This window comes from Diabrotica undecimpunctata, chromosome 2 (assembly GCF_040954645.1).
Source record: "Diabrotica undecimpunctata isolate CICGRU chromosome 2, icDiaUnde3, whole genome shotgun sequence".
Lineage (NCBI taxonomy): Eukaryota > Metazoa > Arthropoda > Insecta > Coleoptera > Chrysomelidae > Diabrotica > Diabrotica undecimpunctata.
Genome location: NC_092804.1, coordinates 4,687,014 through 4,705,585, shown reverse-complemented (window position 1 = coordinate 4,705,585; position 18,572 = coordinate 4,687,014).

The following is an 18,572-nucleotide window of genomic DNA, read 5'->3' as shown; positions in this document are numbered from 1 at the left end:
AGTGAAAGGTTGACCTCTCCAAATTCTACGCCACTGACCGAGTTGATATTTTAACGCAATTTTTCGATTCTCCAATACTTATACGCATTCAACATTTAAAAATAAATTGTGATTCTAAAAAAAACTATTTTGTTATAATCTAAATACCTACAATCAAAAAAAAAGCAACGTAGAAAATTGTGATCAAATTCAAAGTATTTCAGTTTTTTTATTTTTAGCCCCATTTTGATGATTTTTTTAGCACACTGTGTATAAATTTATATATTTTAATTTGATATAGTTAGTTTTTTGATAAAATTTTATATTTGGCTTGGGCTTTTATATTGTACGGGGTTAATCGAAAGGTGGTTTTTTATCCTAACTTTGAAACATTCTGTGGAATAATTCCGTTAGCGGATTTTCGTAAAACCTCGTTTTTCGATTGCAACCATGTCTTCTAAGTATTATGTTTTTGGTTTCATGTAAAAATATGGATTGGTTCATTTTTAGGAGCGAACTGACTTTGCTACCCACAATTTACGATTTTTCCTATTACCATTATCTTTTGTATTAATTTGTAATTCGACGATGGGGGCACCCCAGAAGCACTGTATTTAAATAATGATTAAAAGCAACGACATAATCTTGGTTTTAATGATCAATGATAACAATAACAAAACATAAAAAAAAAGAAAAACTACTAAAAAATAACTTAATACTTTCTATTGCCGTCCCTAGCCTCTTTAACTGCCTGTACACGTCGGCTCATGCTGTCTACAAGGTTGCGAATACCATCTTGCTGGATGTTTTGTCGTTTCTCTTCTAGATCCAAGCGAAGTTCGTTAATTGAGGCTGGTGAGACTTCGCTACCTCTAATATTTCTACCAAGCATGTCCCAAACGTGCTCTATTGGGTTCAGATCTGGCGAACACGCTGGCCAGTTCATTTTATTAATATAAAATATTGCGTGACACACATTGCATAGCGGGGTCGCGCATTATTATTTATTTATTTATTTATCGTATGGCAATTACAACACATTTAGAACAAATACACAAACACTAGTAATATAGGTATTTGACAAACTTTAAATAGCTACAAACAAACATCAAGTGTATTTATATAATCAATTGACTCTGAAGTTGCAAACAGGAAGTCTTCAGGGCTACCCTTGTAGGATCTTGAGGGACACTCTTGAATAATGTGGTCGATGGTTTGGTTCTCCCCACAGTCACATTGAGGAGACGGGTTCTTTCCCCATTTATGTAGCATGTATGCACATCTGCCATGTCTGGTTCGGATCCTATTTAGAGTGGACCATGTTTTGCGTGGAAGATCAAAACCTGGTGGCTTGTGGGTAATGCAGGGCATGTTAGTTTGCCATTCGTTCCATTCTTGGGACCATGCATTCGTGATGTTGAACTCCTCATGTATCATTCTTGCCGTTTTCATTGGTGGTTTTCTAGAACGGAGACGGGTATTTCGTGCATCCTCGGTATCTTGGTGGATCGGCAGGTTTATATTGTTCATGATCTTTTTGTATTCACGTGTAAGTGCGTCGACTCGTCGTAAATGTGGAGGTGGGATGTGACTTAATACTGGAAGCCATTGGGTGGGAGTTGATTTAATTGTACCAGCTATCATCCTCATAGTGCTGTGCTCTCATCCTCAAATCATCGCCGATATATTGAGAAAAGGGTACTACGTGATTCGCTAAAACTTCCTCAATATACAGGTGTGCAGTCAAGGAATCCTCAATAAATACCAATTCAGTGTGCGCCTCTCCGGATATTCCTGTCCATACCATCACCGAACCCCTTCCATGGCTAACGCTGGGACTGAAACCGCACTCCGCAAATCTCTCTTCAGTTCGACGCCATACTGGTTCTTTCCCATCTGATGAGTGAAGACAGTAACTCAACTCATCCGTAAAAAGAACATTACTCGATTGTCCTAAATTCCAATGAAAATGTTTCCTAGAAAATTGTAGTCTAGCCACTCTGTGCCGTGGAAGTAATTTGGGCCCAGTTGCTGGTCTGCAACTTTGCAAACCAAATTCGTGTAATCTTCGACGAACTGTAAATACACTTACGTTATTGCCTCGAACCTCTTGAAGCTGATTGCAACGCTGTGAAATGACGATTCCGCAAAGCGTTGGACGTACCACTGCCCTTTGGATGGTAGAGCGATGAGTGTGTAGTACTCTAGCCACATATTCATAATTTCGCCCATCTTCAACCAGAGCAACGGCTTTCGCACAATCTTCGACACTAAGAACCATGATCAATCATAGGTAAACAAAATGTAACTGTCAATATGACATAATGATTACAGTCACCAAAGCCACCTCGTCGTATTACAAAATAACTCCAAAATAATCAGGATTAAAAAAGTCCTAAATTGTGGGTGGCAAATTCATTTGGTTCTAAAAAATGAACCAAGGCATATATTGACATGAAACAAAAAACACAGTGCTTAGGAGACATCGTTGCAACCGAAAAATAAGGTTTTACGAAAATTCGCAAACGGAGTTATTCCACAGCATGTTTCAAAGTTAGAACCACGTTTTAATTAACCCCGTACAATAGGTCAAATATAAAATTTTATCAAAAAACTGACTATACCAAATTAAAATTTATAAATTTAAAACTAAAAAAAATTGAAATACTTTAAATTTGACCAAAATTTTGCCCTTGCGTTTGTCCGTTGCGTTTTTTTGCATCTGAGTGTAAAAGGACAATTTTAATAACACTGAAATATCAGAAAACACATTTTAACTAAACCTTTTATAACAAATGTGCAATGTGAAGCCGATTTACCTCAAAAAGCTTTAATTATCAATGAAACACCCTGTATATTATTAAAACTTCATACGGTTTACGTGGCTTAAGAAATGTATCAGGTGATGATAATGATCTAAACATTCGGTTCACTTCTACTATTTTTTACCGCCTGTGAATGACACCAAGTTATACCAACCTAAAACCTAATAGTCGACTTTTATCAATCCCCAACACAAATTCAATCGAAGATTGTTACGAAGTGTAATAATTTTTGAATAAATTAAGAAATATTTGAGCTGTATATTTTTTAGGTAGATTTACTAATAAAATTTGATTTTCGAATAAAAATTTTAACGCTTTAAAGTCCGATCAAACTATTTTCAATCTTTATAAACCAATACGAGAAAGAATTAAAGTAGGCTGTGAAATGTAAATGCTTTGGGTAGATTTTTTCGGAGAAGGGTTTCATTGAGGGATCAAATGATAATGCAATAAAACAATCGTCCAGCCTGTTGCGTGACATTGTGTTTTCTTGCCTGATATCTTTTCGGATATCAAGTTTTTTATCGCCTGTTTCAAGTCTTATTATTGTGATTGTGTTTAGGAGTAAAATAGAGAACTAAGTATATACTCAAAGATGGAGATGGATAAACCTTTGTTACTTAAGATACGAGGCGTGTTTTTTAAGTAAGTACCGTTTTGGAATTAAAAAAAAGACGTGCAAAGATATGGCAATAATTTTATTTTTACATGAAAGCCTGTACCTTAATCTACGTTTCTACATAATTTCCGTGAATATTGAGGCACTTGTCATAACGTGGCACCAGTTTTTGAATACCCTCCTGATAAAATTCTGCCGCCTGACTTGTTAACCACTGCATCACAAATGTTTTGACTTCGTTATCGTCTTGAAGACGCTGACCGCCCAGGTGTTTCTTCAAGTGCTGGAACAAATGGTAGTCGCTGGGCGCCAGATCAGGGCTGTATGGAGGATGATCTAGAGTTTCCCATTTAAATGATTTGATGAGATCTTTGGTCTGATTAGCCACATGTGGACGGGCATTGTCATGCAGCAAAACGATACCCTTACTCAACTTGCCACGTCTTTTGTTCTGGATTGCACGACGCAGATTTTTCAATGTCTCACAATAAGACGCTGCATTAATTGTCTCATTACGAGGCAGAAACTCCACTAGCAATACTCCTTTTCTGTCCCAAAAAACTGTGCACATGATTTTCCGGGCAGAAATTGTTTGCTTAAACTTCACTCTTTTGGGTGATGATGAATGTCGCCATTCCATGGATTGTTGCTTCGATTCTGGTGTGACGTAGGTCACCCACGTTTCGTCACCAGTAACAATTTGGTCTAAAAAATCTTCACCTTCACTGTGGTACCGCTCAAGGAAAGTCAATACACTGCCTAAACGTTGGGTTTTGTGCAAATCCGTCAACATTTTTGGAACCCAACGTGAACACAATTTCCGGTAATTCAAATTCTCGGTAACAATACGATACAAAACACTACGAGAATACTGAGGAAAGCAGTCGGACAATGATGAAATTGTAAAGCGTCTGTTTTCTCTCACCTTTTCGTCCACTTTCTGCACCAAATTTTCATTAACGACCGAAGGACGCCCACTCCGTTCTTCATCATGCACATTTGTGCGGCCATCTTTAAATGCTCTCACCCATTTCCTTACCATTCCATCGCTCATAATGATTTGTCCGTAAACTTCAACGATCTCACGATGAATATCGATCGGTTTTACGCCTTTAGCACTAAGAAATCGTATAACATAACAAGATAATCGTACTTCACAATCAGCGTGACTCACGATTGTTGGAGGCATCTTAAACACTGGAGTAAACAAGTATACAATGAAGAATCGGACTGTAATGGCTTCAGTGCGTAGACAAGAGATGTAGGTAACCAGCGCTCATGCGCGGAACGCCGACCGTAGCGCTGCGGCGGCGGAATCGCAAAACGGTACTTACTTAAAAAACATGCCTCGTATAATAACACAGTACTACAGTAGTTTTACTTGCCACGGATTGGACAAGTTCTGGAGAAAGGCATAAAACATTAGAAAAATATCTATGTGACTTATCTACATTCTTACACACAACACACATAAATACAAAATCTGTTTTGTTCAATTTACACACTCAACCCCAGTCAGAATTTGATATTCGCGAGGAACCGCAAAGTGGGCGACGCCTGGTGGTAGATTTCAAAAGCATACACTTCGGGAAAACCTTGAGATTGTCATTAATTTGTATACATATTAGCGACCGGTTTATATTGTAATTAACAATGACTTCGACTTCAAAAAACTATTGCAGTGTTCCTCAATGTTCATCCTATTATAATTCACAAAAAAAAATTCCTACATAAGTTTCCGCTGGACGAGAATATGAGAAAAATTTGGCAATGCATTTTGCGAATTGGCAGACCTATAACCAAGTACATGACTGAGCAGTTCACATTTTACTGAGAACGATTACTTTCCAAATAAGTGTTGATTAAAATATTATTTATATTTTAATGAAAAAGACAGCAAAGATTTGATTTCACGTACAAAGCGTCTATGTATCTGTTGATACGTATTTCGACTTAATAAGTCTCATCAGAACAGTTATTCATAGCCGTTCTCAACGTGAAAAATAATCTTTTCTGTCTTTTAAGAAGCAACAATAAAATGGCTTCGTTATGGACGCAATAGCGACATCTGAGAGAAAAATCGGTAAGATAGTTTCGAAACAAATTCAGATTTCTGCTTTAATCTGAACCTTCTATAAATGCAAGCTATAACAGACGTTGATAAAGATGTTAATAGAGACATGGGGAATCTATATTTACATTTTAATATATTTATATCTAATTTACTTTATAGTAACACCTGAAACTAAATTGAGAAGACTGAAAAATGCTGTTCCATCAGCTAAATTGCCCCAAAGGTATCATGAAGTTATTAGTAGAAAACGTAAGGCGTAATTTACAAAATATAACGTGGCCAGCTCCAAGAACTGCCTCACCCTCAACTAAAGATCTCTGCCGACCTTTCAACCACGAAAATAATTAAGATAATGTAAATTTTACTTACCGTGTTTCAGACATACTGCAAAAAAAACAAACATTTAATTTTATTTTTATTCAGGTTTGTGAGTCAATTACCGCATATATAAACTCGAGTCACAAACAAATAAACTTTGAAGAACATACTCCAACTTTTACTTTGGCAAAACACAAGTGTAAATGATTTATATTAAACGTTTTATGGCTTCGAGATCAAATGACAAAATGATTTGTTTTCCCGAAGTTATCGTCCATCTTTGAAATCTTGAGCGCCCCCTGTCGGAATTGGCTATCGCGAATTCCTGGCGTAAAAACACCACCCTCCGAATTTATACAGCCATTATTAGCTGTTTCCCTACAAGATCGAGGTCCAGCATGTCAATTTTAAAATGACATAACCAATAACAAAAACTTTAATTATACATTTTTCAGAATTTGCATAATCTTTTTTGAAAACGATTTCTGGAGTGGAAATCGAAACGTCACAACATTTGCTAATTAAAAATGTAATTTTTATTACAATCAATTGTGGTTTATTCCCATATGAACATAATATTTAACTTGACATACCACAATAAAGCAGTTCAGAACCTTGAAAAAGATAATATAATTATCAGCATTGGTTGTATACAATGAACAAAAAATATAAAAATAATCTTGAGGAGGTTTGAATTAGGTCCCTAAGAGATTCTACAATAAAAGAAATAGCTGTAGTTGAAGGCCTGACCACGGTGTACTGCAATATTCCATCCTTACAAATATGGATGAATTCTCTGACCATTTCCAATTCCGGCAAACACCAAAACAGAAATATATGTTTAACTTATGGCTTTAGCTTCAAATCTGCTTCTAGATCCATTTCCATATTTAAATAAGTAATTCTTAACTATATCTGATCCATTGACCGAAGTGTGGTCTGTGTATGTTAACTTTTCAAGCAACCAAAGAGAAATCAACCCAAAATAAATTAACTGTATTAGAAACCTTGACACACTCAAAATAAATTCTCGTATTACCGAAATTTAATAACAGATGTTATGGGTAGGCAACTCGTTATACACGGGTGTTGGTTGATTGTTTACTGAACCAGTGGACTGAAATTTATCCACCCCACTGCAAATAGTCCTCGAGACAATTATGTTCACCGTAAAATGGGCGAAGAATGCAGAACTTTGTCCGAACTGATCGCCCATTTTGATAAAATAATTTTATCATTTACACGTATTGTTGTACGCTATATCCACCCATGGTCAATTTTATAGATGTAGCTACAACAATATGGTGGCTATCAACTGTCAAAATGTGGAAGACTCTGTACTTATAACTCAACAATTAGGAAACTATGACTTGATGGTGCTATACATCGAGTAACTAAGTTATTTTTGAGAAAAATACTGAAAATGTTTGGTCGGGGCTTTAAGGTGTTAGTGCTAGTCATTGGAGCTTTTTGGTAGTAATTTGAGGTGTATTTAGCGTGAAAATTAAACAGGAAGCGATAACGTAATCTGTTTTCGTATATTTTATTGTTGAAAACGAACAAAATGGCTCATTTGGATATTTTTATTAAAGGAATTAATAGGTAGCTTATTTTTAAGTTATAAGTTATGATAAAAAGAGTTTTTTTTATATAACTGATGTAATAAAAATGTTTTTATAATCATTTTTTGTTCTCTAACTCCTAACGGCGTTTTACTATTTTTTCCCAAAAATGAACAGTTTCGTATTGTAAATTATATATTTGTACTAATAATTACAGATCATTATACTTTTTGTTTGTTTTATTTTATGCCTTATTTACTTTTTTTTCTCATCCATTGTAATTACAATAATTAACAGGTTGAGTGCCACAGCAGACATGGGTGTCTGCTCAGACTCAGAGGTCTCTGCCTAGTATTGCCAGAGCAGACACCCGTGTCCGTTATGGCTTTATACACATTTTTGAGTATACTTTCACAGTGTCTGCAAATTCTGCGTATTTCACATACATCGGTGTCTGCTAAGGTAATAGTTTGTATGCGACAACCATAAACTGAAATTTTTTACGGGACTGCTTTTTTTGAAGGTTACAAAAATACTAGTTTTGAAGACAAATATTTACTTTTATAAAAAATAGTACACATAACAACTAATTATAATGTGTTTTTTTGTGTAATTTTTTTTTTGTCGCAACCTCGACAATATTTACGGTCCACTCTTCTTGAACTCCCTTCTTTTTTTACAAATTTATGATTGGATATCTAAAGTCTCATCAGCAGTATTCAAGAGTTTTGTTACAATATATTCTCTGAATTCATGAACAGTTTTTTTTTTTCATTGTAATTCCCTTGTACCAAAAGCGAGCATTGACAATACATGTACCTAACAACAACTCTATGGCTAGTTTTCTATACCACTTTGGGCTTCGTCTTAATGCCGAACCATAACTAGCCAGTTGATCAGATATATCTGTGGAAGATTTTCCCTTATTGCAATCTGTAATTGACTTGGCATTTTCACCAGACCAATGTAGCCTATAAGTACTAGAAATCATTTCATTTCAGAAATAGTCGTGGGTTCCCATTTATGTAGTCGCGAGGATGCTGAGATATCATTTGCTGTTGTTAGGAATTGTGTAGCATATAAATTTGTTTGCTAAACAATATGCTCAAATATGTTATCCACACAAGCGGAATAAAAGTCAAACGGAGTATCCACCACTTGAAAGTTGAGCCACAACCGCGTCATTAGAACCACATTCATCTATAAAAGAAACACTTTTCAGACCAACCATCACTGATTTCTGTAACGAGTCGGTTGACTTGGGAGACTGTTGTGTTGTAATTTGTCAATGGGGTATGACTCGAATCGCAATCTGATGATTCACTTTCTGTCTGTGTTTTTTCCCTCTCAGACTTTGGCGGCACCTGAGCAGCAGGTTCAGAATCTGACGATCTTGGAACGTAAGCTGGCTCGTTTATGGGATCTGTGGAACTGAATTCCTCATCTGACAGCTGTCTAAAAACATTTATTTACTTATAGCCAAATCTAACTTACACCTATTGTTAAAAAACTTACCGTAACTTTATGCAGATTATTTTGCATAAACTGCAGTCATAATTCTCTTTGTGTGATCACTAGTATTATCCATGATGTATAATTTTTAAGAAAAATCACCAATATACGTATTAAACACAGCTATAAAACAAAAGAATAACTCAACAAACTACTAAATCACGTGTACATCTTTGAGGTTAGGTTTGAACGACAGCGGCGCCATAAATATCAGCTTTGATATCAGTGTCTGCAGAATTAATAAAAGGAAAATGTTGCCACCAGTGCCGCAGCAGACATCGGTGTCTGCTCATGAAAAATGGCGATATAATTGAATGGTCGGATTGAAAAAATAACGACTCCATTTCTTCTAAAGATTTATAAGCATTCTAGAAATTATATAAACAAAAAAATTGAATATCCACTCATCTACTCAGTTTCTGGTTGGCACTTAACCTATTGATCGAGAGTGAGGGTAAAAACATAGTGCAGCGACGACGTTTGAGACAAGCGAAGAGATTAATTTTAGACAATGTTATTTGAGTTTGTGCTAACATAGTTTATTATAGCATATTAATTCAAAGAAAGATCAAAGCTCGGAGAAATCTGGACCACAAAAGGACATCCTGGATGAGAAACTTAAAAGCTACAACACAACAAGATTACCGGTAATCATTTCTTCAACCGTCTCTTTGTTCTGAAACTTATGAATTACTTCAATGTCATTCTTGTTAGAGCATCTGCAGAGCTTCGTCCATGTCTGCACATGTCCATTAAAACCCATTCAACAAAGAAATCCTGAACTTTTCGTTGATTCTTTGTATATTTCACTGATTGATGAAAATTTATTCTCATTTGATGTATAATTGAATGGAATTATTTGTTCTTGTACTAAAGCTGATATGGCAAGTTTCAGAGTATTTTATAAATGACGATTGATCGCTGACTGAGCGAAGTCGTCATTGGTGGTGTTGAGACACTAAGGGGACCTCGATTTTCTCACGTTTATTATACCATACGGCTTGGTTTCGTTTCTCAATTGGAAGCATCGATCTTCTAGACATTTTGGATCACATCGTCTCTTCACTTGAGCTTTTATCAGTTGTGGCATATTCGGATAACAGTTATTGCATTCACAACGTATTTTTTAATTCAGTTTTTTCATCAATCTCAGTGCATTGGTTGTTTTAAACGTTTTTGTGATGTATTTATTCTTTATTTATTATTTTAAATCTCATCTCAAAAATATTTAGTGAAAAAAATATATAATACTTTCAGAAGTTGTTAGGTCTAGGAATTATGTTATTCATCTTATAATGTCCACGTTTGTCAACACAGAAGACTGGACTGATTTATTAAACATAGTGTCTGCTGTCTAATTTGGCATCTCGAATGCTGTATGTAAAACTCTTGTTTGTGGGTAAAATAAATCTTAAATTGTTAATAAAAAACTGATACTTCACACAAATAAATTCGTTTGTTTTAATGATTTGAAAGTATGTATAAATTTTGATGTTTCTCTGCGAGTTGTGGATACCTGAGTGAACAGCTTGCACAAAAAACTCTTGTCGCCAACGGGCCGCAAATCTGAAACTAGCTTTAAAAAATTCAAATATTTAAAGCTAAAATGATTACAAAATAGAAATTTGGCATTATACACTGTGGACAGACAATCACATGAATATTGAATTCAGATACATACAATTTGCATGAACAAATACCATTTTCTAAGGCTATGTTAAAGACCTGACATGCCAGCGCCAGTGTATTTCAAGAGTTGTGCCATTCTGAATTTTCACTGCATCTACTCTATGAATTAGATCAGTGACAAAAAACTAAATCCTTTTTCGATACTGGCAAAGTATCGTATATTTTTATTAAGTCAGTTCCCGTTTATCATATCTCTTGTATTGGTGGGATATCTATTTGATAGTTTCAAAACATCTAGATTATCTTCGTTCCAACTGTCCATAGCGAAGAGTAGTCAGTTATACCATTTTATTTAATGCAATTTGATGCTTTTTGTTATTTTTATGAGTGATCAAATAATTAATTATTCCTTAACATTATCATGCAGCTTATTACATTCACTGTTGAAGATAGGTCCCACTCAAAAGTTTTTAATTTTTAAATGCATATTTACAATCTACTTATAAACGGTACATTGAGTAATTAGTAAATGTGATGACAATATTGACTTGATTTGGATACAGTCCAGCGACGGTTCTCTATTTTGACCTATGTAACCAAGTCTTCTGGCCAAGTCCTCTTCAGTCTTCGTTCCTCCATTGGTGGCTGATATAATTCACTGATAATTTGGCTGTGGTGCATTGAATTGCGGATTTGTGGCCCTGTTGGCGGGGAGTGATATGACAACCATGTATGGTTGCATTGCTTACATACCAAGGGGCGTTAGCTATCATACGCAATGTTTTTGATTGAAAGGTCTGCAAAAATTTTGTGTTTGAAGTCTTGCTACAGCTTCAAGTTCTACGCCGTACGTCAATATTGGTTTTAGTATGATTTTGTAAAGCAGCATTTTGTTCTCTAATGACAGTTGTGTTTGTGACTTTCTGCCAGTAACCAATTCATTTGTTTCAATTTTATATTGAGCTGAGTTTTTTGGCGTTAATTTGTTGCTTCCAGGTGAGCTTTCAGTTGATATTTCACAACGTCTCTAGTAGGAATGGGGGCATTATTTAGACTAACTTGTGGACAGGTACGTCTTCTTGTTGTTAATGTGATTTTGGCTGATTTTTCTTTGTTGACTTTAATTTTCCATTTTGTCAACCAATTCTTAGCTTTTCAGATGCTATGTTTGGATCTTTGTTTGAAACTAAAGCATGTATCATCGGCAAAAGTCGACATTGTGACGTCATCTGTAATAGGTATGTCAGCAGTAAAGATTACGTACAGGAAGGGATCGAGCACATTTCCCTGAGGAACTCCGGATTGGATTGAGTGATTGGTTGAGAAATCATTATTGATTTTTACTTGAAACGAACGTTCGTTAATATACTTCAGGATAAGGTACATATCACTAGGTAGTAAGGATTTTAATTTATATAGGAAACCGTTGTGCCAGACTTTATCAAAACTCTTCTGAATATCGAGAAATACTGAGGCACACATAGTCTTTTCTTCCAATCATTTCTTGATTTTGTTTACTATTCTATGATACTGTTGGATTGTTGAATATTTTTGATGGAAACCAAACTGATGTTCGGGTATTATGTTCTCGAGTGGTACAGTTTCGCTTATTTTATTTAGCAGGAGTCTTTTAAATATCATGGACATCAATGGTAACAAGCTTATCAGACGATAGGAAGAAGGAACTGTAGGCAATTTACCTGGCTTTCCAATCATTATAATATGAGCATATTTCCACTGGATTGGAAAATAGCTTAATGGTATTCTGGGGCTTTGTGAGAGTTGGTACTCATTATTATTCTGCGAGCCTGGAATGAGGAGAATGCTTTTATTGGGGGGTGATAGTTGGCAGGGTGTATCTAGATATTCGCTAACTACAAAAATATAACAAAATTTATACTTTAGAATATAATTTGTTTGTGTAAGTGTACCTAGATGTTATTTATTGGATGTAACAATTTGTGATTTATATTTGAATATATTTAATTCTGGACTGAAATTTCCAAGTGAAGTATCTAAAATTGTTGTTTTGATATATTTCTTCTGATGAGATATGCTGATGACACTTTAATATTCGCGGCAAATCAAGAAGAAATGGAAGACATAATGAGGTGTCTGGAGGAGAACAGCAATACATATGGTCTAAAGCTAAATAGGAGTAAGACAAAAGGAGAGATACGTAGAAGGTTGACTATTGCTAGAATAGCTATGATGAAACTGGTAACAATTTGGAAAAATTCTAGCATAACAATACACACAAAACTAAGGCTGGTAAGCGAACTTATTTTTCTCATAGCCACATATGCATCCGAAACGTGGACCTTAAAGAAAGCGGATAAAAATAAACTAAACGCTATTGAAATGTGGGTATACGCACTAACGTATCGATATTTGAACAACTTAAAGTAAAGGATAGATCGCTTAAACAAATACAACAGAGATATTTGCAGTATTTTGGACATATTGCTAGAACAGGTACGATGTAAAAACTGATAGTCGATGGTAGAGTTGAAGGAGAGAGACCTAGGGGAAGATCTCCAAGCCGTTGGGTAGATCAAACAAAAATATTGATTAACCAAGGGTTACATGAAGCCGAACAACTAGCTCAGGATAGGGAAGATGGAGGGAAATCGTGAAAAAACTGTAAAGGCCTGATGGTGTCACCACATCCCAAAAGGGATTAGGACTGAGGAGGAGGATATTTCTTCTGTTGGCAACAGTGAAAGTGTTATCTCAAAGTTGCACAAAAATAGCTCTGATGTAAACAGATCAGGCTAGGCAAGAGACATGCCATGCAAGACGGACATGGCCTAGATGTAAAGCTACCTTTATGATATTTTTATTTGTCTGAGTGAAGTCTATGCTTGTACTTGCGGAAACTATTTGACATGAGGGCATTAAATAGGATTGAAAAAAAAAATTAAAACTAATTTTTGTTTATTATAACTTTTGTTTTATTTTGTAACATTGTGAAATAATAGTTTAATACAATAACTTCTGCGTATTATAAACAATAAAAGTTAATGCTTTGCAATTGGGAGAAAGAAAAGATATGACACCAAATTGTAATTTATTTATTAGTTGTGCCGGACGTTGACCGTACTTCTTAGCGTCAATAGAACTTTTATTGGATGAGGAAGTAGTGATATGCAAGTTAATAGTCACTTTATTACTAACACATGTTCCAATTTCGAAATAAACATTTCTTTGGTGCATATGCTTTGTTTAGGGATTTGTTGTAGAAGGTCAGTTGTATACATGTAAAAGATTGGTAAAATAAAAGTTTTAGTTACCTTGTTTTTGGATAAGATTGTTCATTTTCAAAATTTTGTTTAAGAAATATGAGATAGCCGATAAAAAATGTACGTATCTGTTTATAAGAATCCTGTAAGGAAATACTAATAATGGATCGAAAAAAATCTGTCGTTTTTAGTTTCTTTAATTCTGCTCTGTACGAGAGGGACCGCAGGTTTGGACATTTGGTTGACACACTTACTCTAACAAATGTACGTTCGTGGGATTATCCCGGAATGTCTCTAAGGACATATTCTTTTTTATATAATATATCTCGCTGTCTGTTGTAAGTTGCGAAAGGCTTAAAACCATCTTAACTTTACTCGGCAATAGTAGTTCAAATGTCGCACGAGCTCTTCAGAGCTTCATTCAGATCATTGGATGATGCTCCAGAAATATCTAGTTTGGTCTCTTCTCCTTCTACCAATGTATCAGCTATCACTGGCTGTGCTAGGCGTCTATACCACCAGATGGGGTTCAGTTTTCTGTTTAGTCCCCTTATTTTTTCTCTTTTTTTTTGTTTGTCTAATCTCTTATTCTGTTGACGTTTTTTTAGTTATTGCCGTTTTGGCGAAGTCATCTCTAGGTCAAACTTCAGTGTATTCTTTTTGTAGATTCCTCATCATGTAACTAAGATCATCAGAATGCTGTGCTTAATACTTATCATTTGCAAATAGTATCCATATTTCTTCGTATTTGGTCTTTCACTTTTTTCTGGAGATATGAAACATCCTTGCAATAGATCCTTTGTTGTGTTGAAGTTCTCTACGTCTCTCGTTCCCAATTTAGCAAAAACTGTTTGGTACAGATTTTATGTGATCTCTGTTGTACGTTGCTTACCGGAGTTATATTTTCGGTACTGAGTCTTACGCCTTGCTTTACAAATACAATATCTAGATCTAAACGTAGTCTATGCACAATCTATATACTGCAAAACTTTCTGGTCTTTAACGATTTTGCTCTGCATCCCAACTAAGTAATTTTCAGATGATAAATATACATTTATGTAACGAGGATGATTCCATGGTGAGGAGAACTTTTCCATGTGACAAAAGAACGAAAATATTTATTAACAACTACTGATTTTGCCTCTCACCATGCGACGGTGGATCCAATCAATTGCATCTACAATCACTCCACTTAATTTTTTCTGTCTTTCTCCTATGTAAGGCTAGGACGACAACAGAATAATATTTTAATCTGTTGTACAACTTTCATAAAAACTAAGTCACTTTTGGGGAGTCTCGGAACTTTTTGCGTAAAGTCGTCTTATGGAATCGATATACGTACAAAAACCATTGTAATTTGGCAATTTATTTGTTTGGAAAGCTCGAGTTTTGTATTATATTTGTTACCGATTACCAAATTTGCAGCTTTTCTTTTCACGTTAAATTATGTTGCGGTTACTTATCAGTAGGATAAATGTAAAAATATGATAAATGAGAAATGTAAAATTTATTTCGGAATACACCAATATTTAATTAATTGACAAAGAAATCACAATAACGTTTCAATATCTCTTTTGATTATACAATTTGTGCTGGCAGGAATAAATTAAATTACAAATAAAAAAATAATACATGTTTAATGATTCTTTTCAGGTTTTTCCATAACACTAAAATATCCAACTTACCTTAGTACAAAATTGTCCACAAAAAAGTTACAGTTCTTTGAAGTTACAAAATAAAAATTGTTTTTTTTTGCATTATCTCCTAAACTACTTGACATTTTGTAATAAAAATGGACACGTTACTTTTTTGTTCTGAAAGCATTTTTCATACAACAGAAAAAACAAAATCTAAGCGCACAGAAAAATTTTATGGGGGGTGTGCAGCCCTAAATCCCTTCAAACTTTTGAGTACGTTCAAATCAAATAAATTTTGTGGCATCATTAGTTTAACACATTATTTTTAAATTTTTTTTGCCTCTTATCACTTTTTCGAAAAACCAGTTTTTTCCTAGACTTCCACTGGATAAAATAGTACCTTAACCTTCTCTTCCATACATAAAAAGTTATGTTGCATATTTGGTTCTAATATAAAATTCTTTATAGAAATTGAATTGTTTAGTGGACTTCTTAAAAATGGCTTTACTATATCATCCATTTAAACTTGTATATCTCCATTTAAACTTCTTATCAAGAATACAGAATTATTTATTCCTACCTGGTAGGTACCTAGAAAAACATCCAAGAAGTATCACGAAATTGTTAGAATTTAAAATCAATATTCCATATGTTATATAGAAGATTTATTGAAAGTTTTGAAAATTTCCTACTACACTCTGGATATTTTCTATACTTACTCTGAGTCTTTTTTATATATAATTAAATGTATTTTATAATTATTAAAAGAATCTGACAACCTAGGTACTATGTGCATATTTTTCATTTTGGAATCCGATACTACTATTATTGAATCAATAGCACCAATATTTCTTGAAAAAGGTTAATTAATTCACTTTTTAATTATCAAGATTATAATTCTGCATCCAATATTATATTCTCGCACTAACTTTATTAACATTAAACATCATACTGATCACACTCTCTGATTTCATTAAATCTTTGAATATCCATGTCTCTAACCTACACGAAACAACAATATTTAGGTTATATTTTTGATTTCGCCATAACCTACGACATAATAACGAACTACAATAAACACAATTTATTTTCCAGATAAGTTTTTATTCAGTACTTTATTTGGCAAATAAATATTTTATATATCAGATAATTTTAATTTATTTTGTCTGACAGTTTTACGTTATTAGAAAAAACGCCTTGGTAAAGTAAAACTTTACTTAGTAATATGGCTTTTACTCAACGATATAACTACATAAAAATCATTATTCTGCCAATAATCTTAGTAGTCGGTGCGATTAATTAAAATAAAAATTATTTATAAAGATAAAACCTTCTTATTTGTTCGTGGAAAGTGGAAAGACTATGTTAACCCTAAAATTACTACAACAAAAAGTCACTTTAATATAAGTTAAAATATTTTTCTATTGAAATAAATGATTTCTTGATGTGAAACGATATTATGTAAGTGCTATATAATATTTATTTTTTATGTATGTTATTGGAAATATTTGTGTATATACGTCGAGGATATCATAGATCGACAAATGAGTGTGATTTTAGCGGCAAAAATAACAAAAGTGCAACTTTTGACTTTAGTCTTTGGTATGCAGATTTTTTTGAACTTTTGACGTCGATATTTAGAATGGAAAATTGATTGTTTTGACGTACCACACATTTTTGATAGTTTTGGGTGGTTATTTGTTCGAATCACCAATTACGAGTGAGCTGATGATATGTTGTATAATTGTTTGTTGATTAATTAAGTGCTCGATTAAAATAATGTCACTGTTAAGAGTTGAGTTAAGGTTTCAAAATTAAATTTTTATCAAAAAAAAATCAAAACTTCAGAATGACAGAAAGAGAGGTTGTTTTTAATAGCAGTGTGCAAAATTTACGTTTTTTTCTTTGTAACTGTTTTTTTTTGACGTATGATATTTCCATCGAGCAAAAAGACAAAAGAGGGAATCTTATCGTTATGAAAAGGCGACCAAAAAAGTGGCCTCTGATGGCGGACATATCCGGAAATGCGAATGCGAAAAAATTTAAATTTTCCGATCCTTATTAACAGTAGCTATAAAATAGATTTCAGAATGTGTCTTAGACGAGAAAATTTTAATTAAATATTAACGATAACAGTCTAAAATGTGAAACAATTGTTAAAAAACTTCAATATAAATAATATTTCATGTGACAGTTGGTACAAATAATAACATAACCCAACTAAATTTGATTTCTTAAACAAGGAAAGACTCTCTTTTCTTGTTTAATTTGGCCTCTCAATATGGCACTTCCTGTCTAACAATATTTTTGCCCCCACTACCTTTACATTCCCTCTTTTGTCTTTTTGCTCGATGGATATTTCATACGCTGGGCAATGAAGGACACAATATTTCATAAAACATTATTTATTTTAAAATTTTTCAAAGTGTGATATTTGACAGAATATGCTCGGGATGAAGTCCTACATTACATTTAAGAGCGTAGGTGCAAAATTTCGGACCAATGCTTTTTAAATGCATTCATTTTTTTCGAATCCTGAGAAAACTAATAAATATTTTTGAAAAATTTAAACGCAGAATAAAAAATTACATTATTACCGAAGGTCGAAAGTCCCTTAGAATAAACAAAAAGTTTCTTTTTAATTAGATATTTGAAATGAAAAATCACACTTAATTTTCTCTTCTTTTTCACCCCTCTAACTTACTAAAATAAACATTATAGAAGGGACTTTCAGCCCTCGGTAATAATGTAATATTTCATTCTTCGTTTAAATTTTTCAAAAATACTTATTAGTTTTCTCAGGATTCGAAAAAAAAAAATGAATGCATTTAAAAAGCATGGCCCGAAATTTTGCGCTTACGCTTTTAATGCATCGATATTTGGTACAGTTGCCCCATTTGATTCCTTTCATTTAGTCTATGGAGTTTCATATTATTTTTGAAAATATCATTTATGGCTCCTTTTTCCAGTTTTTTTCTTCCCACTTACGATCGATTCTTTTTATAGATTTTTTTCTGTTTTCAGAATCTTGTGAAATTTCCGAAACCTCCCTTTTCCTTTTGTTACCTGATTCGTGAATTTCAGTCACAGTTGTATTTGACAGCACTGTTTTCTCAATTGCTGTATTTTTTTGAGAAACAGCTGTATTATCCATGCTTTTAGATAGTGTACCTCG